General features: G+C 43.3%; 2 protein-coding genes across 2 annotated transcripts in view; one reads left to right on the forward strand and one right to left on the reverse strand.

Moving 5' to 3' along the window:
- Positions 1–26405, reverse strand: part of CHLSN (cholesin) — a 523051-nt gene that overhangs the window by 143388 nt on the left and 353258 nt on the right. The gene's annotated exons all lie outside the window — the stretch shown is intronic.
- GPR146 (G protein-coupled receptor 146) overlaps positions 7558–26405 on the forward strand; it is a 95338-nt gene continuing 76490 nt past the window's right edge. The window contains exon 1 of the mRNA XM_089681995.1: positions 7558–8153. The gene's annotated coding sequence lies outside the window, so the exon portion shown is untranslated. The remainder of the gene's footprint in view (positions 8154–26405) is intronic.

Consider the following 26405-nt stretch of genomic DNA (forward strand, 5'->3'; position numbering starts at 1 on the left):
ATGTATTTGGGAAGAATATTTTTAAAATATATTTTTCTTCCATATGGGACAATACACACATAGGAAGAGTTTTGCTTGCCAAATGAATTGCAGTTCAGCCATTTTTGTGATTCTCACACACTGTACAGTCAGGCACGTGACAACCCTATATCCTACTGCAGTTTTGCAGAGAAATATGAATTACAAAACTAAAGGCTGCTTTACACAGCTCACATTTTGGGCAATTTAGCATGCTAGCACCACTCTACAAAAGTCGATTGTTCAATTGACTTTCATTGAAGAAACTAGGTGGAAAATTGTCAGCTAAACAGTGCCTGCATCCAATCTATTGTAATCGTTCATTGGGTATTCTGACAGCCACAGGTGCTGGGTGTCAGAATACAATAGCCTAGCAGGAGAAAGTCATGTATCCATGTTGTTTAACGTAATGGATGAATCTGTTTGATTTCTTTTGTGCAGTCTGCAGGTTGAGTGAAAGAAATCTATATGTGTATGGCTACTTTACAAATTGGCAGGTAAAACAATTCACAAACATGTATTGCTGTTGTATGTTTAGCAGTTTGTCCAGTCCGGTGCTAAACAATGCAGCTGCTGTTCTCAGCGATTAGTTTAGATCCCAGTCACTATTTTTACAGCCTAGACTGAAAATTAAAACTCACATCTGACTGGTTGCTAACGGCAACGCAAATATGTTTTTATCCTTTGCTCCTGTTACTATAAATTAGCCCCAACGGGATTATCCCAAAGCAATGCCAAATGACAAACATTTTCATTATATAATAAATGAAGTGAAAATAACAGGGAACAAATGTTTCTAGAAACCCTCCCATTCAGAGGTTCAGCCAGGGAAAGTTTTTAGTGCCTGTGTCAGGCTAAAAAACCGCAGGGATAGCTCCAGCTTCATAGATTGCCCTTTATCTGCACATCACTCAAAGGCATCACATGACAGCTTGCTGGATATGATCAGCCATGTCACGGAAGACAAAGCCACACACACTGATGGATCTGACAGGCTTTATAAGGTGCTGGGTTTCTATAGGGAGACAGCAGCTGAGGGTAAAATTACTGATGCAAGCCTCTATTTTCAAGCTATAATGAAAATAAAACTGTGAACTCATGAGTGGTATTAATTGTGGTTACAATATATGGATTATAATACAAAACATATGTATGCCTGAAGAGAAGTTCATGTTAAAACTGCTAAACTAAAGTTGGACTAATCTATGTAAAGTCCGAAAAAAGAAAAAATGGAGATACTGTGGTGTCCATATCAGCCAATCAGAATAAAAATACACTTTAGTGAACCAGAACATTTAATAAGACTGACGGTTTGCCAAGTAAAATGTTTTGGCTCTGGTAACTTGCTGAACTGGAAACACCTTATCCTAAACCCATGAGATTGTAGTCCACGAATTCCAACTCGAAGCAGCTAAATCTCCCTGTTGGCTATGCATTTCTCTGCTGTTTATACTGTCTATAGCGGACGTCAAATAGATGTCGATTTGCGGTTACACATCGCACAATGAGTGACATGATTCTTTGGTTCCACCCAAAAAGGCACTGTACAAGACCCCTTCAATTTGGCTGTTGGTGCTTTGGTTGCCACCTTTCCTACCCTTGCTCCCAATTATTAACAATCCTCTCTTCCCGCCGGGGAACCAAGGGCGTTCTCTTGGTGGGTGGCCAATGGTTTTTCACAAATGCAATACTTTTTGACTTTTCGTTCCTTCCCCACCTGGAATTCTCTTTGGAAGTCACGGGATGTCCCTCAGGCAGAATTTTTTCGTTACCTTCAATTGCGGCATTGGCTGACCTCACTGTGGGGCACATCTGCTTTCCCGTTCCAAAAATCTGCACTTGAACAGCTTTGCCAACAGCGTCTGGGCGCCCTGGGCCTTATTTCCCTTCTTTACGCATCTTTGAATAGACGCTTGCCACGTACTTCTCTCTCATATGTCGCTCAGTGGGAGCGCGACCTTGGGGTGGTCGTGGATCTGGAGGACTGGAATAGGGCCTGGTTGTTTATAGCTAAATGTTCATTTAATACAACCACGCTGGAGGCAGTATATAAAGTATTGTTTTGTTGGTATTGGGTTCCAACTCATTTGGCCCAGGCCAACCCTGTCTGCAGGGATCGTTGCTTTCGGGGTTGTGGTCATTGTGGAGATGTGTTGCATATTATGATGGTCATGCCCGAAACTGATTTGTTTTTGGTGTTGTGTATTTGGCCTCCTTTTCACCTCATTCCATCTCTCCATACGCCGGGATGCTTGGGATGCTTTGCTTCATTGTCCCATACCGGGACTTTTGGCTCACCAGCAGAAGTTGGCTTCCTATTTGTTCTTGTCGGCAACTAGAACAATTGCTCAGGCATGGAAGAGCCTGTCTGTCCCTCTTCAGGGAGTGCGGGACCGTATGACCACTCTGATGCTCCATGAACAGATGTCAAGTATCTGTAACAATTCCCAATGGAAATTTTTGAAAATATGGGAGCCGTGGTTGACATATGCTTTTCCCATACTCCCCCGGCTAGTCTGGGTTTGTGATGAGCTCCTGGTCTTGTCTTCTTCTTCCTTTTCTACTCCCTTTTCTTTTGTATTTTTGTTTGCCTTTTGTGAGGCGGTGGATAGCTGCCTTTGGTTTGAGCTACTATCAGTGTTATATCACTGTTTTTGTCATTTATGTGCCATCGATAGCCCCTGCGTGGGCGCACCTTTTGCTCTGTTGGTGGTAGAGCACTGTTTTCTTTACTTTTTATGTGCCATTGATACCCCTGCGTAGGCGTGTCTTGTTGCTCAAGTCTTGTTGAAATGTTACAAATTAATAAAAACCATTGAAATACAAAATTATTATAATATTGACTACAGGATTTTGGCATACTTTCAATGTTTCCTAGGCAGTATTAGCAGTTCACTGACAGGTTTATTTGACACTGTTTAAAAGTGAAAGAGTACTTTTAGTAACAGTGCACAAACCCACCATATTTAGCCTTTGTGTGCTAAACTATACCAGAAAAGGACCTTAGCTGCTTCCTTACCTACTATGAGCATCTTCAACACCAGCCATGCCTGCACAGTGTGCCCTTTAAGATTTGTACAGGGCCATCTCCTAAGACTCACCATTTTATGTAAGTCTATGAGAAAGTACACAAAGTATGAGGGGCGTTCAACTCAAACTGGGACTTTTGAGTTTTTCTAATAAAAGAACAAATTTCAAGCATTGGAAGCTGCATTTATTTTTCTGACATACTCCCTTGCTACATTTATACACTTATCATAGCATTTAACTATGCTTGGAAAGCTTTGGCATAGGAAGATTTGTCAGTACGCCTAAACCATCCTAGGACAGCCTGCTTCACTTCGTCATCATTGTGTTCACTGTTCCCATGGATATATTACTCTCTTGTGCAATTTCATGACCGGTTATGCATTGATTATCCAGGATCAGGCATTTCACGTGCTGAATGTTCACAGGAATGACTGCTGTCGGCTGGGAACCACCACAGCCAGGATTGTCAAAGACAAATGTTTGGCCATCTTTGAAACATTTACAACATTCAAATGTCTTACTGCAGCTGAGCGTCTTATCACCATACTGTGCTTGAAGTCTTCAGTAGATATCTGTGGGTTTTACGCTTTTGTTTATTTCCATGCATGCACTAACACTGTTGTCTGCCATCTTGAATAACAGTCTCTGCACTGGCCTGTTACACGTGCGCCGCCTTTCAGTAATAGGACACACTTGCCACTTACTGCTGCTTTTATCAGTATAGCAGCAGCAGAGTTTGAGGGCAGTTAAATGTCCCTCCCTTGAACGCAAAAGAATCGCACTCAAGAGAGGAACGTTTTGACCAAAAGATGCTAAACGTGGCAAAAATGCATGTAAACGTGCCTAAGCAATAACCACATTTAGCACTTGGGCATTTATTCATTTCAATAGCAAATACTCTAGCTAATGAAATGAATAAACGTCCAAGAGCTAAACGCGAGTAAACACTGTTAAATGCGGTACCACTTTTACACGCATTTTTGCTGTGTTTAGCGTTTTTCTGCTGGCAGTAGAATAAATATTCCAGTGTACATAGAGCATATGGAGGTGAAGCCTCCATCAATCAAGATGTAATATCCCACCCTCATTGTGTTGAGCTGGTTTATGAGCATGGAGGAGGCGGGAGGAAGTGGGCTATCATTTACCACTGTGTATACGCTCACATGTGTGACTCTATAGTCACACGGGCTGCTCAGATGTAATAGTGTGTAAATGATTAGCATAGAAATTGACTTAAAACTGAGCATGCTCACTAGCTGCAAACACAGCTCTGCAAATTCCCCAACAGCACTGGAGACATGGATAGAAGAGGGAGATAGAGAACAGCAGGATCAACCAGGTTTTCTGCAGAATATAGAAAACGAATCCCATAGTGAATGAATGAGTATGAACAGCATGAAATACGGCAAGCATTGACAGTTTTTTATGATGAAGGTTTAATGACACTTTAAGTCAGGTGCATATTGCCTTCTGTGGGGCAGTGGCAATTACCACGGTCCAATTGCAGGTTATACTCATGCTGCAGCAGATATGATGACCGACAGTACAACCTAAACACTGTATGGAACACAAGGAACTAATCAGATGCTGCACAATTGTGTTTAGAGGACATCACTGTGTATTGATAATAGCAATCATGACATACAACCACAGGCTCAAGTGCAAGGAGCAAAAGCTCTGCTATGTGACAAAGGAAAAGGATAGGATGTTGTGATTGTGCACCATATATTATATCCTGAAATGCTATTGGTTAGAGCGCTGGAATGTCAAGGCTTCTTGTAGCTTTGCTCTGACATGTCACATTACATGAAGAAATGATTCTTTAAAATGCTTTCCATTTTATAGTCTTCCTTAGAATTAAAGTGGTTGTTTTTTTACCTTAATTCATTTCCTGCGTTAAAGTAAAAAATATCCCGGACTAGTATTGCTCCCTCACCTTCTAAATAGCTACCTGAGTTCTCACTCCATCCAGCGCTGTGACCATCAGCAGCTGCTCTCTCCTTTCACATTGCATTCACAAAACAGATGCAGCAGCGAGAACCATTGGCTCCTGCTGCTGTGAATCAAATCCTGTGAGACAGAGAGCAGGGGCGAGGCCAAGCCACTCTACGTGTGTCAATAGATGCACAGAGCCCGACTCAGGAGTGAGCCTGCATGTGTGCCCCAATAGGAAGTGTCTTCCTATGGTGGCGCACGCAGAAGAAGAGGAGCCAAGACCATCCTTGTGGGACCATAGAAGAGGAGGTTCAGGGACACTCTGTGCTCACAGAGCTGTAGTTTTTTTTTTTTTGCATGCATTCAGTTTGCAGTTTATGGAAGATTCAATTGACTAAAGACCAGACAATGCATTTTTATTGGTGTAAATGCTGCTACATCCCAGATGGTATTCTAATAGGCTTCTGTTCAGGAAAGCAGAAGCCATGGCGTGGGATTTAAAATAACCACTCATGAAATAAAATAATTTATGAGAAAAAAAAGGCTGTTAAAGCCCAGCCTTTGGAAACAACAAAATGATCTCTTGCAGTGGGGCTGCACCTGCATTGCAGGGGTATTACTTACTCATTTAGTTGTAAAGACATACATATTTACCCCGATGCCAGACTAGTCCCTGCACAATCTTCTTCCCTTTGCTCCAGTGATCTAAGCTCCTGATGTCATCAAGACCAATGCAAGGTTCAAAGTGCTACACTTGGACGAGATGACGTTGAGGGTCTGTCCAACGCTGGAGTGGGGGGAAGCGCCATCTGCTGGGGGAGCGGAGAATCACATTAGTTAAAGTGATTCTATAGGCTCAGTTCTTTTTTTTTTTAAATAACACATGATATACTTATCTGCTATGTGCAATGGTTTTACCCAGCAGTCTCGATCCTCCTTTTCTGTGGTCCCCACTGGCATCCTGGATCCTTCCTCCTGCCCCCAAAGCAAATCGCTTACTATGGGGGCACTGGTGCATGCTCGCTCCCAAGCTGGCCCTGTGCGTCTATAAGACACACAGAGTACAGCTCGTCCCAGTCCTTTGCTCCCTCCTCACTGGCTCCTGCTGCTGTGTCTGAGCCAATGAGGACAGAGAGCCAAGAGAGCCTCTGCTCTCGTGCACATCGCTGGTTTGAGATTGGGCTTGGGTAAATATAAGGGGGCTGGAGGGGAAGCTGCTTGCAGGAGCTTTTTGTTTAGCTATATGAGGAGTACATCTCTTTTCCCATAGTCTAAACTGCAGCCCCACTGTAAGGGTATATTTTTCAAAATTCGTGGAGTTGGGATTTAATATATAAATAACTACTTTATTGCTGAAAAAAATCTACGCATGTTGTGTGGACATTCCGATGAGAAAATGATCACGTAAGAAATAAAAAATCAGTGAGGACTTTGGACTGTAAGCTCATTGAGTGCAGGGACTGATGAAAACGTACAGTATATAATACGCCATGTAAATTCTCGACCCTATATAAACACATGTAAGGAATATTAAATAAATCACTGACACGGGGATAAAAATGACCTCATCACCAATAAAATGGACAGAAGGGGGCGCCAATCTGAGTGTAGAGGGTTATTGATTTATTAATAACAGAGTTTGAAAATGGCACCGAAACCAGCGTGGACCACAAGGAAGACAGGGACGGTGACCAATGGCAGAGCAGGGAAATGTCAGGTGACGCATTTCGAAACATGTTACCTGACATTTCCCTGTTCCGCCATTGGTCGCCCGCCGACTCCCTGTCTTCCTTCCAGTCCACACTGGTTTCAGCGTCATTTTCAAACTCTCTGCACTGCTGACAGCTGATGGCTCCATCCCCGTTCATCCTGAACGACCAGGAGCCTCACTGCTGGTGGACTTACGGCTTACCAAAGGATTACCTTATCATGCTCCTTTACTCATGACGTTTGTCAGTAGTTTTAATACCCTATGTTATTAATAAAGTAATAACCCTCTACACTCAGATTGGCACCCTCTTCTGTCTGTTTTTATCTTCTGCAGAGTACTGCTTCACTCTATGGGGAGCTGTCTTCACCTGCCATACATCCTTTAGGATCCCTGGATTGTGAACTTTTCTGTCCTTGCTGTCTTTTTTATTGTATTATCTCTTTATTTGTATCATAATTGATTTTTATTATCATTATAAACATATTCTATTTAATATCCCCCATTCCTCTCTCCTTTATTTTATGCTGACCATCCACTATATTTTATCAATTTATTTTCCAGTTTGGTCCCCTCCCAGCGCCGATTTCTTCCTTTGTTTCACCAATAAAATGCCATCTGCAATCAGACTGGTGTAGAACGTGATTTTTCTATCTACGTAAAAGTATCACAGTGCAAGCTTCTACATCCAGGGACAAAATCGACCACAAGAGCACCATTCCTACGCAAGCCAGAACTATAAGCATCCTGAGCGGTTTTGGGAGGGGAGGATCCCAGTCCTGCCAGAGTCCCTCCTCGACTTCACCTCTGCAAACCCACTGAAAGAAAATATGGGACTCCCTCCCACCCACCCCTCTGCTGCTGAGAGCTGTAACAGAGCGTAGGCAGGGTGCCAGTCAGCATGACCACAGTGTGCATTGACTCTTGTTTAATGAAAGCCAGGAAAGAACACATTACACAGTGTTTCTTTAGAGAGCCAGCTAGCCTTCAGTGATTGCAATCAATAAAAACACTCGGCAAGGGGCCCACAGGGGGAGAGAAAGAGACACAGTTTGAGAGAGGGAGAGCTCTCTCTCTGTTGAGTTTGCCTGCCACTCTCCCTTCCCCCTCCAACAAAAACAAGTGGAACTTTGGAAGTCAGAAGACAAACTGGTCTGCATTGGAAAGACAGCAGAACTCTCGGCTTCTCCCAGCTAGGACTACCCTGAGCCTCCATCGGCTATTCATCTACCATGCCTGTACCCGAGAGGTGAAGCTTCCAACAAGTGCAGCATCCACAACGCATCATCCCAACGCTTCCCAGGAAAGCAGACGTTCGGAGGAAGCCATGGGATGGGATCCAGTACAACCATTGCAGGATGGGTAATACTGGCTCTCTTGATCGTCCAAGAAACAAGGCGATCTATTCCTATTTATCAGAAGCTGCACTGACTCCCTACCAATCAGCTGCATGCGGTGAGAGGTAAGCTGAGCTGCTTGCTAACTATAATGCATCATGCCTGTGTTTACATCCCCTGGGTCACATGTGTCCATTCATCGCAGAGAAACGAACGCATATTCTCCCATACTACAACATAGGCATCACAGAAATGCCAATAAACTGATAATACATTGGAATACTAGTAGATGGGAGATTTTAGGATTTGATCTGTTTCTCATCACGTGCAAAAAAAAACAACTACTGCCATGCTGCATGTGGGTGACGGAATTTGGCATTTATTTAGGCAAGGCTTCCCCCCCCAATGTAGCATACAAATCCATCGTGATTGATCACAATTGTGTAATCCTGTTAGACAAAAGTATGCCTTATGCCCCGTACACAGGATGAGAATATCGGACGAACGATCGGCTGTTTTTTTTTCGCCTGCTAGTCTCACATCGAAAGTGAAAAGGTTACTAAAGATACGAAAATTCTCCTATGAAAGAAAGGAATTTCGAAAGTGATGTCATGTATTGCGTTGTATTTGTATTGTGTTTTCAGACGACTACTGTACTGATTAAACGAAAATCGTACGATCTGGTATCGTACGGGAAAAATTCTTGCGCTTGTCCCTTCGGATATTGTCGTACGAATTGTCGTGATCGGCTCTGAAAAGCTGTGTACTAACAATCCGATTATTGGACGATCGGTCCTCATACGAAAATTTTGTACGATTTTCTTATAGTGTGTACGGGGCCCAAACTTATTTTCCTTATTTCGCAATTTATTTCAGGTACTCATATAGCGCCGTCAATTTACGCAGCGCTTTTACATACTGCATATATTGTACATTCACATCAATCCCTAACCCTCAAGGGGCGTACAATCTAAAGTCCCTAATTCACATTCATACATACAAATATTAGGGCCAATTTAGACAGGAGCCAATTAACCTACCAGCATGTCTTTGGAGTGTGAGAGGAAACCGGAGTACCCGGAGGAAACCCACGCAAGCACAGGGAGAACATGCAAACTCCATGCAGGAGGCGCCATGGTTGGGAATCGAACCCATGACCCAATTACTGCAAGGCAGACGTGCTAACCACTAAGCCACTGTGCCGCCCACATACTACTACTACGCAGCTGTATCTGATCTGCGAAGGGAATTCAGTACTCAAATCAAAGATTCATTTATAGAAAAAAAAAAAGGTCTGTTTAGACCCTGTACACACTTGAGCGCTTTTCAGCTCAAAGCTCGACACTCAAAAACACTAAAGTAAAATCCCATTATTTCCAACGGCCTCTGTTCACACTTGAACGTTCTGTCACCTGAAGCAAAATGCCTGTCGCTCAAAAAAGTACTTGCGCTACTTTTCAGGCAGATCTGAGCGTTTTGTCCCCATAGACTTGAATGGAATACTCCTAAACAGTGGAAACGTTTTCAGCTCAAACAGCAGCTATTTCTATTGGCCACAGCAAAATTGCCTAAATGAAAAGCTCCTGAAAAAATGCCTATAATATTTGCAAATCTTCTAAAAAAAACCCATCAAAGACACCTGAAAAAAGCGCCTGAAAAATGCTCAGCTCACTGAGCATTTTTTTTTTTTTGCATTTTAGTGCACATTAATGTGTAGACATTTGGCATTGTTATTAATTGTGTTAATTCACATTGCAGCACGTTGACATGCACTGGCCATAAAAAAGTCAAGTCCATTTTTTTTATCTGTTGATGCCGGTTATAATGGTTTTGGGTGGGAATGGAAAACCATCATGAAACTCAACCAGAAACGCGCCTTAAAAAAGAGCTGCAACAAATGGGCATTAAGCTGCCTCTTGATCATCATTGCAGCTATTCGTACTCTGACAGCCAGAACCTGTGGCTGTCAGAATACCCAAACATTGGCTACGAGGGACTGGATTCAGTGTCACTGTTCTGCTGACAATTTCCATCTGGCTCTCTTGATTTTCAGATTGAAGGATGCCAGACAGGAGGGTGCCAGCAAGGCCCACCCATGTTTAAACTTTGGACAGTTCTACAGGAATAAGGCTATGTTCACACTAGCCTTGTTAGCAAGCAGCAGCCAGGCATTTGGGAAGCGTTTTTACCATTTTCCAAACGCCTCTGAAAATTCTGCACATTACAGCACATAGTGCTGTTCAAACAGGAGCGTTAGCGCCACGTCAAAACGGACGCCCCTGGTCGAGTCAGGAGGAGTTGAATCCTCCTATTCAAGTCTATGGTGCCGCTCTGCAAACGCCTGGCCGGCCGGCGAGATGTTTGCGGAGCGTTAACACCATTCAAACTTCATTATAGGCGTTTGTGGGGCATTTTTAATGCTTGTCAAATGCCTAGCAACCGCCGCTAAATGCGCCGGACCAACGCTTGTCAAACGCTATAGGGACGTTTGGCAAGAGCTGGAAAAAAAGTCAAGTGTGAACGAGTCCTAAGAGTTGTGTGTATCGGCCAGCTTTGGGGTGAATCTAGCGTAACCTTTTCACTGTACACATGCTGATGCACAGAATGACTGTTATGAAGGGTAATGACAGATTATGAAGAAAAGTGATCCTCAGTGGTAGAAAAGATCTGCCAGTCTGTGTGCAGCTTGACTGCACTGGAGAACCCCCAACTAAGTGGCTGATAATTGTCATTAAGTCCCACCAATGACCATGGCTTCTGCAGCTTGCTGCCCACTTCACTTGTCTCAGCAGATTATGATAATCCTGAAAAAAATTGGAACTGTGTGAGATGACTTTCCTAATCTCAGTTAGCTTTAAACCTCATACACAGTGAGAATATCAGACGATTGATTATCTTTTTGTTTTTGTTTGCTAGTCTCATATCGAAAGTTAAGTGGTTACTAAAGTTCCGAAAATTCTTGTACGACAGAATACAACTTTGGAAGTGATGTAATGTATTATATTGCACTGTAATGTATTATTTCATTTCTGAGCATGCGCGGTCTTGTCCACTCACTTTTTTTTGAGCACTGTACCAATTAAATAAAAATCATTCGTTCTGGTGTCGTACAAGAAAAATTTTGGTGCTTGTCCCTTCGGATAATTTTGCATGAACTGTTGTGATCGGCTCTCGAAAGCTGTCTACTAATGATCAAATTATCAGCTGATTGCTCTGAAAGTGGTATTTTTCATCCGATTTTTTCACTGTGTGTACTACGCTGTAAAATGTAATCAGTCAGATCCAATTGTCATAAGGAAAATCTACAAAAGTGGCACTGGAGTGCTGTTCAACTACCCATAGTCAGAAGCGTTTCCACCCAAGCGACCGCAAGGCTCCACCCACACCGGAGCGATTTAAAGTGCGACTTGAAGAAGACTTTTTCTTAAAACTTAAAAGACGACTTCTACTTAGAATTCACTAAATACATAATGCCACATCAAAATGATGCTTCTATCTACAAGAAATACATACGATATGTGTCCTATCATAAATATAGTGCAGCGCTTAATTTAGTCCTTCATAGTTCATGGTTATTGGATGTTCCTTAAAGGAAAAATAGAAGAAGTGCCCACTCACCAGAGCCACACTTGGTATAGTGCAGTAAGTATAAAGTATCCCCTGGTGTCACTGGAAATGGACATCCGGATCAGCATACAGAATGATGTCCCTCTCTGGATCACATAGGTTCAGGTGTATAAGGATTTAGGCTCCGTCACAGAGTTCCCCTTAAGGGATATGTGGGTGTTGCTCTAACTATAGTGGGAACCTCACTTTCTCGGTGGACACGGAGCTGTGCAGTATCTAGAAGGAATACTCCCCATGTGGGGTTAAAACAAGAGAGTGCTCATAGTGTAGTAGGGCTTGTGAAAACCGAGCATTTATTGAGATAAAATAGGATGCATCCAGCGTGTAACATCAAACAGCGGTTAACAGTAGTGAACACTAACCGTCCCTGAAAAGAAATGGCCGCCGGAGCTCCACGATGCTCCAACGGCGTAACGTCAACGGCGCGAGCAGGCTCCTCCTTACGCGTTACGTGCCACGCACATCATCAGAGGGTGAAGCCTCTGTCCTGTGCACAGTTGTTCCGTTATCCTAACCCTCTTGTACTGAACTGTATCGTTGCTGTATTGTCTCCCGTTATATTGTAAAGCGCTGAGCAAACTGTTGGCGGTATATAAATCCTGTATAATAATTCTAATTGTTCTGTTGTGAGGATCACTTTCATTAAAAAGTCACACGATTCTCCTTCAGGCTGGGTTCACACTGATGCAGTGCGGAATTTGCAGCGTTTTCTGTGAGAATTCCGCAGCGCATCAGAATCGCACCCCGTTCATGCGAACCGCTGCGGGTGTGTATGTTAAGTTAACAACACCCCCAAGTCGGTCCGCAAAACGCGGTGTGATGTGCAGAATCAGATCGTATAGGTGTGAATTGATTGTAAGCTCGAAAGAGCAGGGCCCTCGAACCCCTCGTGTAGTGTATTGTTACTGTCTTGTCTCATGTTCTGTCCCCCTCGCTAATGTACAGCGCTGAGCATACCCTTTGGCGCTATATAAATACTGTATAATAATAATACCCATGCGATCTGATTCTAGTGCGGACCAGAAAAAGGGTCCTGCACCTTTTTGGTGCGGGTGTGGGTGCAGTGTGATTAGAGCCATACATAATGTATGGCTCCAATCGCACTGTACACAAATCGCATGTGATTTGCATAGGAATGCAAGGGAGACTGTCACCAGCACACCGAGGATCACCAATATGGGTCCAAAAGTTTTAATGAACGATCACACAGTTACAGCAAGGCAACGTTTCAGTGGTCACATGCCTGATGAAGGGGTCCTGTGGGACTCCGAAACGTTGCCTTGCAGTAACTATGTGATCGTTCAGTAAAACTTTTGGCTCCATGGTGATCCTCGGTATGCTGGTGACATTCTCCCTTGCTGATCTGTTTGGTTTCAGCCGATGGCCGCTGCAGCACCCACTTATAACGCAGGAATGTGTGCGTTTGAATTGTAAACTTGCATTTTGCACAGGAATGTGTGCGGTTCACATGCGATATACCACACCGCATATATGTGAACCCCGCCCGAACAATATACCAGTGTTGGAGGGTTTTATTTTTAATGAACTTACTTTGCCCTCTTAGTGCCTGAAAGAGCAAGCCAGTGGCTATTCAAAGGATTGTTGTGGAGATGTTTGCACTGTGTTTAGCTCCAGTTTCAGGCACCAGGGGGTGGGGAGGGAGGCTGATGACATGCACGCACATTAACTGACGTTTTTGGTGTCACTAATGTGGGCTTTAGAATCCTCCCCCCTGCTTGTTATTGTAAGACTGGGGAAGGAGTGCACCCAAGATATGAAAAAAAAAAACTGGAAGACAAGAAAGGGCCAAAATTCTCTGAGACTGTATTCATTTTGAGCGTCTGCCAGGTTGTAATTTGTTACACATGCTTACACTGGAAATACTCTGTAGCGTTCTCTTCATTCTTAAATTACACTGCCTTGCATGCGAAAACAAACTACGCACGACTGACTTTAGTCACATATTAGGCCGCAGCCACACTGATGGGACAGAGCCGTGTTAATGTGCACTGTACTAACATATATAAGAGTGCCATTCACATGGTTAACACATTCAGGTTTCTAAGTGCAACACAATTTCTTGCATTTGTATAAAAAGCACATACATATATTTTTGGCCAGATTAGTAGGAAGCACATGTTACGGACACGTTCATACTGTGCTAGATGCTAATTCTGGGCCCGACTCCATGGGGTTTATTTACCAAACCTGAAGGGTGCAAAATCGGGCTCACTTCTGCATAGAAGGGCAAGTTCACACCAGAACGCGGTAAGGGAAAGGCGCATCCTAGGAAGACAACGTTCACTTGCTGTATAATGTTTATGGAGAAGCAGCGTTGTCACCCTAGAACATGAAGTATGTTGGAACTACAAAACACCCCCATAACATATAGGAGGTGTTCTGTGATTCATAAAGAAGGCTGGACACAATGGGGTTAATTTACTAAAACTGGAGAGTGCAAAATCAGGTGCAGCTCTGCATAGAAACCAATCCGCTTTCAGGTTTTAGGCTTGGTTCACATATGTGCGGGTGGTGCAGCTGCAGATCTGCATGAAAATCCGTGCAGCCGCACCACCCACACTGAAGAATGCGGACCAGCAGGCGGGTGGCATTAGTTCTAATGGCACACCGCCCACACTGTAAATTGCAACTGTACTCGGAACAGAGGTTCTCGTGCGGGCTGTGTATTCAGAAGAAGTGCAGGGACTTCTTCCCTGCGTGTCATGGGCCACAGGAGTCCATTCAAATAAATGGGCTCTCGTGCCTGCGTATATGCGCACGGCCGCATATATGTGAACCGGGGGTCAGGGGCGGACTGATCATTTGGAAAATCGGGCACTGCCCGAGGGCCCGGGGTCAGTAGGGGACCCCTTTAGATGCCCCTGGTACCTTTTTCATAGGCTTTTTTGAGTTTGGGCAAGGACAAAGGGGCCCCATGATCCCCTATTGCCCGAGGGCCCCATGAGTTGTCAGTCCGCCCCTGCCGGGGGTCATTGCCAAAGCTTAATTGAACAAGCTGAGGTTAAAAGCTGATTGGCTACCATGCACCCCTGCACCAGATTGCACCAGTTTTAGTAAAACTACCCCAAAATATATATTTTGATAAATGGTCTGTCCTACCACCTAGGAGAAGCTTTAAAGTGAATGTAAAGGGTTATTTTTTTTTTTTTATAACAAACATGCCATACTTGCCTGCTCTATGCAATGATTTTGAATAGAGCAGCCCCAATCCTCCTCTTCTGGGGTCCCCCCCCCGACGAGTGCCCACCATAGCAAGCCACTTCCTATGGGGGCACTTCTGCGGGTTCACTGCCAAGCCTCAACCTGTGTGACACACTGAACGCAGCTCTGCCTGCCCGCCTGCTCCCTCTTCACTGGCTGTGATTGACTCCTGCTGCTGTATCTGAGCCAATGAGGAAGGAGAGAGCCTAGAGAGTATTAAAGTAAACCACTTTCTACCTAGAGAACCACTTTAAGATGACCATACATGGCTCAAATTTCAAATGGTTCAACAGGAATCATCCAAAAATCAAGCCATATTCGGCCCTGTTGCCACTGTCCGATGCAACAACAGTTGATTTAAAAATCGACTGAGCCAGATGGAAAATTATCAGTTGAACAGCAATTTCATCCTATCAAATGCAGTCTGTTTGTGTATTCAAGCAGTCGCGGCTGTCAGAATACAATAGCCTGCAGTGGAGATTCCTCCGTCCATGCTGTTTAGCATCGATTGAAGATTGATTTTCTCTTGTTCAGCCCACAGACTGAATAAGAGAAACCTAAGTGTATACATCTAGCCATAGACCTTTATTGAATCAAAACTCATGTCAACAAGCGCTGTAACGCAACTAAAAATGCATGTTAATCTATGTAAATACATGAGGTGCTTAACATTACTGTGCATTCATGCTTACGTGTCGCATGTTATTATATATGTTGACAGGCAATGCAAAGTGCATTACAACACACATCGATGATTTTAATGGAATATACATCTGGCCAAACGACAGCCCAAGTGTGCTTCTACTTAGGAATAAAAGATCCATGTATGAGAAAAGCCTTATATATGCATACATATACTATGTATAGTGGTCCCAATATATACACATACACTATATTGTCAAAAGTATTGGGACGCCCCTCCAAGTCATTGGATTCAGGTGTTCCAATCACCTCCATGGCCACAAGTGTATATAATTAAGCACCTAGGCATGCAGACTGCTTCTACAAACATTTGTGAAAGAATGGGTCGCTCTCAAGAGCTCAGTGAATTCAAGCGTGGTACCGTGATAGGTTGCCACCTGTGCAATAAGTCCATCCGTGAAATTTCCTTGCTACTAAATATTCCATGGTCAACTGTGAGTGGTATTATAACAATTTCAGTATTAGGAACAACAGCAACTCAGCCACGAAGTGGTAGGTCTCGTAAAATGACAGAGCAGGGTCAGCGCATGGTGAAGCGCACAATGCGCAAAAGTCGCCAACTGTCTGAGTCAATAGCTAAAGACCTCCCAACTTTGTGTGGCCTTCAGATTAGCACAACACAGTGTGTAGAGAGCTTCATGAAATGGGTTTGCATGGCCGAGCAGCTGCATACAAGCCTTACATCACCAAGTGCGATACAAAAAGTTGCATGCAGTGGTGTAAAGCACGCCGCCACTGGACTCTAGAGCAGTGGAGACATGTTCTCTGGATTGATGAATCACGCATCTCTGGCAATCCGATGGACGTGTCTGAGTTTGGCGCTTGCCAGGAGAACGGTACTTGCCTGACTGCATTGTGCCAAGTGTAAAGTTTGGTGGAGGGGGGATTATGGTACGGGGTTGTTTTTCAGGGGTTGGGTTTGACCCCTTAGTTCCAGTGAAGGGAACTCTTAAGGCTTCAGCATACCAAGACATATTGGACAATTTCATGCTCCCAACTTTGTGGGAACACTTTAGGGATGACCCCTTCCTGTTCCAACATGACTGCGCACCAGTGCACAAAGCAAGGTCCATAAAGACATGCATGAGTGAGTTTGGGGTGGAGAAACTTGACTGGCCTGCACAGAGTTCCGATCTCAACCCGATAGAACACCTTTGGGATGAATTAGAGCGGAGACTGCGAGCCAGGCCTTCTCATCTGACATCAGTGCCTGACCTCACAAATGCGCTTCTGGAAGAATGGTCAAACATTCCTATAAACACTCCTAAACCTTGTGGACAGCCTTCCCAGAAGAGTTAAAGCTGTTATAGCTGCAAAGTGTGAGCCAACTCAATATTGAACCCTACAGACTAAGACTGGGATGCCATTAAAGTTCATGTGCGTGTAAAGGCAGGTGTCCCAATACTTTTGGCAATATAGTGTAGGACACTGAGACATTCATATACTCTCTACACATAAGCACCAACAATCTGTTGTCCCCAACGCACAATATCAAGGTTTGGCCACATTACATCACACATTCAAGAAATTTGAATGTGAACTTTGTATATTATTTAAATGAAATAAAAAAGGAAATCACAGATTACCTTGGGATTTAATTATATCTAAAAAAAACAAACAAACAAAAAAAACAACTCAACCTAAAATCTAAATTTCTTGTATTAAACTGAAGTATTTAATGACACCACCCACACATTATTTATCTAACAGATCACATACAGGACCTGGTACACTGACAGCAAAAACAAATATGTTTCCATATGTAATCTGACCGCGCAGATATAGGAAATGAATGAGTGTCCTTGACAAAAATGTCACTTCGGCACATGGGAAGAAGGAACCATTTGGTGTCACCATAATGGCAGTAAAATGGAACTTTGGTTTACACAGTTGTTCGAATTCCAGTAGGTCCCTTTAATAGTTTAACAGTTACACAACAGGAATAAGGGTTATATCCGTGATGTGAATCAGTAACAAAATATATTATCTTCAATAATCTGTAATATATCTAATCAGGCAATTGGACATATGATACAACCACTGTACAGTCCTATTTATATTTACCAAAATGTTATTTGAGGCCCTACCTAAATCAATCCTTTCATTTATATACAATAAGTGGTTAGCTCTAGGGTTATCAGTATGAATCCCAACCATGGCACTACCTGAGTTTGTATATTCTCCCTGTGCCTGCATGCGTTTTTTCCAGGTACTCCGGTTTCCTCCCACACTCCAAAGACAAGCTGGTAGGTTAACTGGCTCCTGTCTAAATTGGCCATAATATGTGTATGTATGAATGTGAGTTATGGACCTTAGATTGTACGCTCCTTTAGGGCAGGGACTGATGGGAATGTATAATACATACTGCATATATATTAATGGTGCTATATACGTAACTGAAATAAATAAATACAATCAGAAAAAGCCTTTAGGCTATCCAGACCTGCAAATATTTTGTTTTGTTTAGCTCCTGGGCTGAAAAAAACAAGAGAAATCTAATGAATTCATCCATCCATGCTAAACAGCTTGGATGGAGGAATCTCCTTTGCTAACATTGTGTTCAACAGCCAGAACCCATGGCTGTCAGAATCTAAATGCAGACACTGTTTGCCACATGATTTTCTACCTGGTTCCTTCACTTTTTCAGTCAGGTGATGCCAATAAATTTTAGCCATGTAGGTAGGCTAAAAACGTAATTATTGGGAAATCTAGAATAGATTGTTTAGATAGTGTGGATAGGTTAACCCCTTGACCTCATGCCGATTGCATGCAAATATGCGGCCTATCAGCATCTGGGCCTTGATGCTGAGCGGCCGCATATTTGCGTGCAATTAGAAACTACATATGTGCTGAGAGCGAATGCCCTACACGCTCTCAGCACATATGCCCGCGATTCCCGGAAAGGTCCCGATCTCCCCTTTCGATCGGGACCTTTTCCGATCATGTGACCACTGTGACGGCGAATCACGGCGGTCACATGACCCTAAAACCCCGCTCCGCCTCCCGGCTTCTGAAACTCTTAAAGGGCCGGGAGACGCCGGCGCAAAAAGAGGTTAAGGGGCTTGAATCCTATTAAAGACCAAGTGCTCCCAATATACATGACCAACTGTTATATAATACAAAGCCTCAATGGTACCCCATTGTTTTACTGTGGTTTACATTATGTTGACTAAATAAGTCTAGGTTCACACCTATGCAGGTTGTGTTTGATCTGTTTCTGCAGTGCTTTTTGCTGAGCATTTTGTGTTTTTGCAGTTGCGTTTCTGCCATATTTTGCATTTTTTTTTTTTTTTTTTAAATGTTCTTGTTGCTAGGCAGATTTTAAATGCAAAATGCATCAAAAATGAGTTTCTACAGCGTTCCCATTGAAGTCTATAGAACCAAAAATGCAACATTTTGTGTTCAAAAAAGTTTCTGACCCTTTCAAAAAACGCACCGGGTGAAAACACTCAGATGTGAACGGGTACCATAGAAAATCATGATAAATGCAAAACGCTGCAGAAAACGCTTAGGTGTGAACCTGGGGTAAAAGCCAAAGTCTATTCATATGCAGTGCTACTCATAGTCGTTTTGACAATGAGTATAAAGCAAATAACAGCAACCCAAAGTAACTCTAAGCGGTAATCACCTTTATCGGTGTGCGCATTCCCTGATGGTAAAAATGGAATGTCATGGATTACTGCACACCACTGCTCTTTGCAGCAGATTATTAAAAAAGCCCATCAGAGTGTGACTATATATAAAGCTATGGGCCGCTGTACTGGGTTCTACCTGCAGCATAGCTCTAGGAAAAGTCTGATAATACAGCTCTCAGAAGAGGTACAGGACATTATGAACACAATGGGATCTCACATAGGACAACACAATGGAAAACCATTGTATGTAAATTTTTAACACATCAAGAAAAGCAAACACAGTTACACAATCATATTTCCTCATTAAAACAGAACACAGGAGTTCCTAGAAATGGAACAGATTTCCTTCAGAAGGCCTGACTTTCACACAGTGACATCAGATTGGCCTGATGTCATCAGACACTGAAAACGATTTTGCAACTTTGCTCAGTGATGTGCGAACTTGGCGCTATATTTCAAATTTCAGTGTTTTTGGTTTGATTATATTATTGAATTAAAGTCTTTAGAAATTGCACCTAAAAACGTGCTGAAATTGCACACAAACCGCATGATTTTAAATCACATCGGTGTGATCAGTGACTAACACCCCGGTCACATCAAACCCAACTTTGAAATTGTGAGACTTACAGTGAAGTCGCATGATTTCAAAGTCGAGTGAGATGCTGACATCAGGTGCAATTTGCAAGCATTCTGACACAATACTACTTTAGAAATCGGTGCGGCTCTGACCAAGTCGGAACCGCACCGATTTGACCGCTGTAATTGCGGACAATAGAGTATGGCTTGGCATGATATTTGCAAATCACATGGTATGCAAATTGCATGCCAAACTGGAGAGTGCAAAATCTGGTGCAGCTGTGCATTGCAGCCAATCAGCTTCTAACTTCAGCTTGTTCAATTAAGCTTTAACAAAAAAACCTGGAAGCTGATTGGTTTCTATGCAGAGCTGCACCTGATTTTGCACTCTCCAGTTTTAGTAAATTAACCCTATTTTTTCCAGCCTTCTGTATGAATCACAGAACACCTCCTATATGTTATGGGGGTGTTTTGTAGTCCCAACATATTTCATGTTCGCTGCTTTTCCATACACATTGTACAGCAAGTGAACGTTGTCTCCCTAGGATGCGCCTTTCCCTTACCGCGTTCTGGTGTGAACGTGCCCTTAAATTTCCATGTTAAGTCACTGGACCAATCATCAAAGACCAGCATTATTACATGGGAGGAAAAGATTAAGTCACATGATCAGATACCTAACGTAATAGCTTCGTCTCCCAGAGTTGAAAATGTGGGCAAAGGGGAGGCTGGAAATAAAAGTGAACCTGTTGCATTGTCCTGCATAGGCAGGTTTACACAGGTTAAAGTACCCTAAATACAGACAAGCATGATTAAAACAAGTTAGAACAATTTAATGATGTAGTAAAGCGCTGCGCAAACTGTTGGCGCTATATAAATGCTGTATAATAATACTATTATTATTATTTCATGTACTTCTATAGTGCTGTTAATTTACGCAGCACTTTACATATACAGTGAGGAACAGAAGTATTTGAACACCCTGCGATTTTGCAAGTTTTCCCACTTAGAAATCATGGAGGGGTCTGAAATTCACATTGTAGGTGCATTCCCACTCTGAGAGACAGAATTAAAAAACAAAAAAATTCAGGAAATTACATTGTATGATTTGTAAAGAATTTATTTGTCTTGCACTGCTGAACATAAGTATTTGAGCACCTGAGAAAATCAGTGTTAATATTTGGTACAGAAGCCTGTCAAGGTCCTACCTTTTCCCTGAGGTTATGTTACTCCATGTGCTGGCGTCCATCTTGGATTCTGCTGTGCATGATGGGAATCCTTTTATGCCTTCAGGTCTCTGTGGTCCATCCCCCAGAGGGGTGTGGCTGATGACATATAAGCCTGTGGCCCGCACATGCTCTTTGCACTTGTGTCTTTGTGTTGCTATTACTCTGTTCTAACTCTCGTGACTCTCCTGGTATCTGATTCGGCTTGTGACTTGACTATTCTTTGTATTCTCCCTTGATCTGATCCTCTGTTGCTGAACCCGGCTCGTGAACTGTGATTCTCGTCTGCTGTCCTGTACTGTTTTGTCCTGTTGTTGTTGACCCGGCTTGTCTGACTACTCTTTTGTCTCTTCCACCAGCTACACGCCATTGGCGGCGGCCATTACCGCAACTGAGGTGTCTCGGGGGCCGCGACCTGGTTCCTGGCTGCGTCAAGTCCATCCCCACCATCAGGGGCCCTGGTGAAGGGCAGCCTGGGACTTAGACTCCGCGCCCTGAGGGACTTCGGTCTGTGGGTAGTGGTTGTCGTCAGCCAGTGCGTTACATTGTTAGGCCTGCCTGTCCGTTCCTCGGCCCCTGCCCTGACAAAGCCTTTGTTTGCAATTACAGAGGTCAAACGTTTCCTGTAGTTCTTGACCAGGTTTGCACACACTGCAACAGGGATTTTGGCCCACTCCTCCACAGAGATCTCCTCTAGATCTGTCAGGTTTCGGGGCTGTCGCTGAGCAACACGGAGTTTCAGCTCCCTCCAAAGATGTTCTATTGGATTTAGGTCTGGAGACTGGCTAGGCCACTCCAGAACCTTGATATGCTTCTTACGAAGCCACTCCTTGGTTATCCTGGCTGTGTGCTTCGGGTCGTTGTCATGTTGGAAGACCCAGCCACGACCCATCTTCAATGCTCTGACTGAGGGAAGGAGGTTGTTGCTCAAAATCTGACAATAAATGGTCCCATTCATGCTCTCCTTAATACAGTGCAGTCGCCCTGTCCCCTTCGCAGAAAAGCACCCCCAAAGCATGATGTTACCACCCCCATGCTTCACAGTAGGGATGGTGTTCTTGGGATGCAACTCATCCTTCTTTTTCCTCCAAACACGACCAGTGAAGTTTAGACCAAAAAGTTCTACTTTGGTCTCATCTGACCACATGACTTTCTCCCATGCCTCCTCTGGATCATCCAGATGGTCATTGGCAAACTTCAGATGGGCCTGGACATGTGATGACTTGAGCAGGGGAACCTTCCGTGCAATGCATGATTTGAAACCATGACGGCGTAGTGTTCTACCGACAGTGACCTTTGAAACTGTGGTCCCAGCTCTTCATGTCATTGACCAGCTCCTCCCTTGTAGTTCTGGGCTGATTCCTCACCTTTCTTATCATCAGTGATACCCCACAAGGTGACATCTTGCATGGAGCCCCAGTCCGAGGGAGACTGACAGTCATCTTTAGCCTCTTCCATTTTCTAACAATTGCTCCAACAGTTGATCTATTTTCACCAAGCTGCTTGGCAATTGCCCCTTTCCAGCCTTGTGGAGGTCCACACTTTTGTCTGGTGTCTTTTGACAGCTCTTTGGTCTTGCCCATGGTAGTAGTTGGCGTCTGACTGACTGTGGGGTGGACAGATGTCTTTAAAGAGCTCAGACAGGTGCTACTAAGTTAGATTAATGAGTAGAGTAGAGGTGGACTTTTTAAAAGCACAGTAACAGGTCTTTGAGAGCCAGAATTCTTGCTGTTTCTTAGGTGTTCAAATACTTATGTTCAGCAGTGCAAGACAAATACATTCTTTAAAAAATCATACAGTGTGATTTCCTGAATTTTTTTTTAAATTCTGTCTCTCAGAGTGGGAATGCACCTACAATGTGAATTTCAGACCCTCCATGATTTCTAAGTGGGAGATACTTGCAAAATCGCAGGATGTTCAAATATTCCTCCTAGATTGTAAACTCGAAAGAGCAGGGCCCTCAATCCCCTCGTGTTTTGCATTGTATTGGTATTGTTCTGTCACATGTTCTGTCCCCCTTTGTAATGTACAGCGCTGAGCGAACTATTGGCGCTTTATAAATACTGTATAATAATTTCTGTTCCTCACTGTATATATTGTACATTCACATCAGTCCTAGATTGTAAGCTCCAAGGAGCAGGGCCCTCCTATCCCTCTTGTATTGAACTGTATTGTTGCTGTGTTGTCTCCTGTTATATTGTAAAGTGCTGAGCAACCTGTTGGCCCTATATAAATCCTTCATTATAATAATAACCCTCGAGGGGCGTACAATCTAAGGTCCCTAACTCACATTCATACATACTAGGGCCAATTTAGACAGGATCCAATTATCCTACCAGCATGTCTTTGGAGTGTGGGAGGAAACCGGAGTACCCGGAGGAAACCCACACAGGCACGGGAAAACATGCAAACTCCAGGCAGGTGGTGCCGTGGCTGGGATTCGAACCAACGACCCTAGTACTGCCAGGCGGAAGTGCTAACCATTTAGGGAAACTAATTTTCATATTTTACCAGTTTAATTTTTACTTTTTATCATAACTGTATGACATCCTTACCATTCTAATCATTTTAAATGTATGGCTTTTAACATAATTACAATAGGTAACTGTTGTTCTGAAAAGAACTGCATTTATACAAAACATATAATAAAAAAGAATCCATCTGGGTTTTTTCCCCTGAAGTCTTCACAAATCTTGAAATTGCACAGCAACACCTGCTGTTTTTGTATACCAATTTATATAGTACATATTACTGTGCATTGGGGGCGTATGGTGGATGTTCTCCAGACTTTTTATTGCACGATGACTTCAGTTTGTTTATTAGAATCTGGCCTTCTAGCATGTGAACATAGAGCCAGCACCATAATGAAATTGGACAGTGTTCCACATATCGTGCACATATTAAGTGCTGTTAACACACTTAGCATGATCTAGTTACCCAAATCGACCTTTACTATGAGAAAATTCACATTAATGTAAAACTGCACTTTTGTTGAAAAAAAATCTTCAAGTCAGTAAAAATATTTTAAGGGTTTTTACCTCCATTAGGCCCCTTTCATACATCCAATCCGGTCAGGTTTGCCTGTCCATTTTTCAGGTGGACCTGATCGGAAGGTCCATGCATTTTTATGGACAGGCGGGTGCAGGGGCGGACTGACAACTCATGGGGCCCCCGGGCAATAGGGGATCATGGGGCCCCTGTGTCCTTGGCCAAACTCAAAAAAGTCTATGAAAAAGGTACCAGGGGCATCTCATGGGGCCCCCTACTGACCCCGGGCAGTGCTCGATTTTCCAAATGGTCAGTCCGCCCCTGGGCAGGTGTAAATGGACTTGTGTCTGTTTATACCCACCTACCTCAGGATCTGATCCAGCCCACTAAAAAAAGACAGAAGGGGATTTGTCCTGTTCTGGTTAGGCAGACTGGAGGTAGTCAGGTATAAATGGACCGCGAAGTCTGTTTTCTTCCGGCTGCCCGCAGAGCACAGGGGGCACTGTCTGTGTCTGCAGAAACTAAGCTGACACAAATTTGTCACCTGTCCACTCTGTTCAGCAGGGGATCTGTGAGTGGATCCCCTGCTGGTTGGAGAGGAATCTGCCCCATGTGAACTGTTATGTAGCTTTGGAGACTGACCATTTCCAAAACGTTCTTAAGCTAACCATGCCAGACCTGATATTCTCATTTAACCTCTGGACTCAATGAGAGAAAATCAATCTACTCCTCCATCCACACTAAAATAGCATGGATGGAAGAATCTCCACTACCTGCTATTGTACTCAACAGCTGCTGCAACTGTCTGAATACAGGGGTGCTGCTGAACAGTGACTGCATCTGATAGGATGAAGTGACTGTTCGGAAGATGATTTTACACCCAGATCAGTCCATTGTTTGGGGGGGGGGGGGGGTGGATGGTGCTTGCAGGGCCAACAGGAATTGGCCATCTACGTCCAGCTTTAAACTAAGTGCAGAGTAGAAGAGTATGTATGAAACAATCCCATGACTGGTCTATATGTGGTTATAGGAGAAACACTGTATCTCCAAAATCCTTGTAAAAATAAAGGCTCATTGCAGTACACAAAAGGACAGTGAGGAGGATGCCTGGAACTTTTTGAAATCTTAATTTTTGCATCAATTAAAAAAAGTAATTTCTGAATTTTTAGCAACGTTTTCCTGGAACTATGCATATTCATTACAAAATGTGTATGGATTTTATGTAATTCATAGGAAATCGTTAAATGTAATATGTTAAATGCAGTTTGCATATCGTACCTGAATACACAAACCCAAATGAGAAGCACACAATCTTGTGTGCTGGCCAGTGAGAAACTTAATATGAAGTCCACACAATTGCCTCAAAGATTAACCTGCAAAACTGCTTGTGTAAAAAAACGTATCATTTATTTAGTACAGCCCTTAACCCCTAAAAACAACTAAAAAGTCCCATAAACCTTGTCAAGGGGCACACGGAAAAATGAACACCAAGTACAGATGTAGTGTGGCCGATTGTTCTATAAGGGGATTGTGGTGGTTTGGTACCAAATAAGTATAGATACCAGCTACCTATAATTCCCTGAATGGAAGTGCTCAAGAAAGGAAAGTATAATACCGGGAGACAATCAGACCCAGCTCAGTGTACATGCACCGACAGGGAACGTGCTAACAGGAGAAGTCAGCAGTGGGTTCTTTTGCTCCTTCATTGTCCAATGAGTAGACCCAGGTGTGTTCTTGATGCAGTGGTGGTCAAGAGCCTGGATTTACTAGTTGTAGAGAGTGCTTGGATGTTGATTAGCAGTACAGAATTACAATGCTGATTGGCAGATAAAACAGTTCCTCCAGAAAATGAGGGAACATCTCCCCAAACAAGAACACAAAGCCCTACAATGAAGAGTTAGTCAGTTGGAGATTCTGCTAAAAATCTACATCCGAGTCTATAATACCATTTTAAGATAGGCTGACCCTTTAAAACAGAATGCAAAACCTAATTTTGGATGACGTTCTGCCACATAGATTAGCAGCAGTCTTGAAGTATGAGGCTTGTTTTGCCTACAGATAGGAAGTCTATAATGCATAGTAAAACTTGTCTTCTACTGGAAGAACTTTTATCTCAGCACAGATTCTGTTATATAATGTCCTTGTCAAGATAGAAACTACAGTTGTAGAGGCAGTTAAAGGGGCCGGGGTCATGAAGTTTGACAGTTGCCTGTCAGTTGTCAGACCTCACACACTGCACACCCCATCATGACCTGCTCCATAAGGTACAAAATACTTTGCTTCTGAAGTTCTTTTAGGGGGTCTTTGCAGATATTAACTTTAAGCTGATATATATTCTCTGAAGCAGTCTTAAAATAACCAGGAACAGAGTATTCTTTACACTAAGGGTACACTATTGAGGGCC

Source organism: Staurois parvus, unplaced genomic scaffold (genome assembly GCF_062004578.1).
Source record: "Staurois parvus isolate SC_StPar_1 unplaced genomic scaffold, SC_StPar_1.0 ptg000018l, whole genome shotgun sequence".
Classification (NCBI taxonomy): domain Eukaryota; kingdom Metazoa; phylum Chordata; class Amphibia; order Anura; family Ranidae; genus Staurois; species Staurois parvus.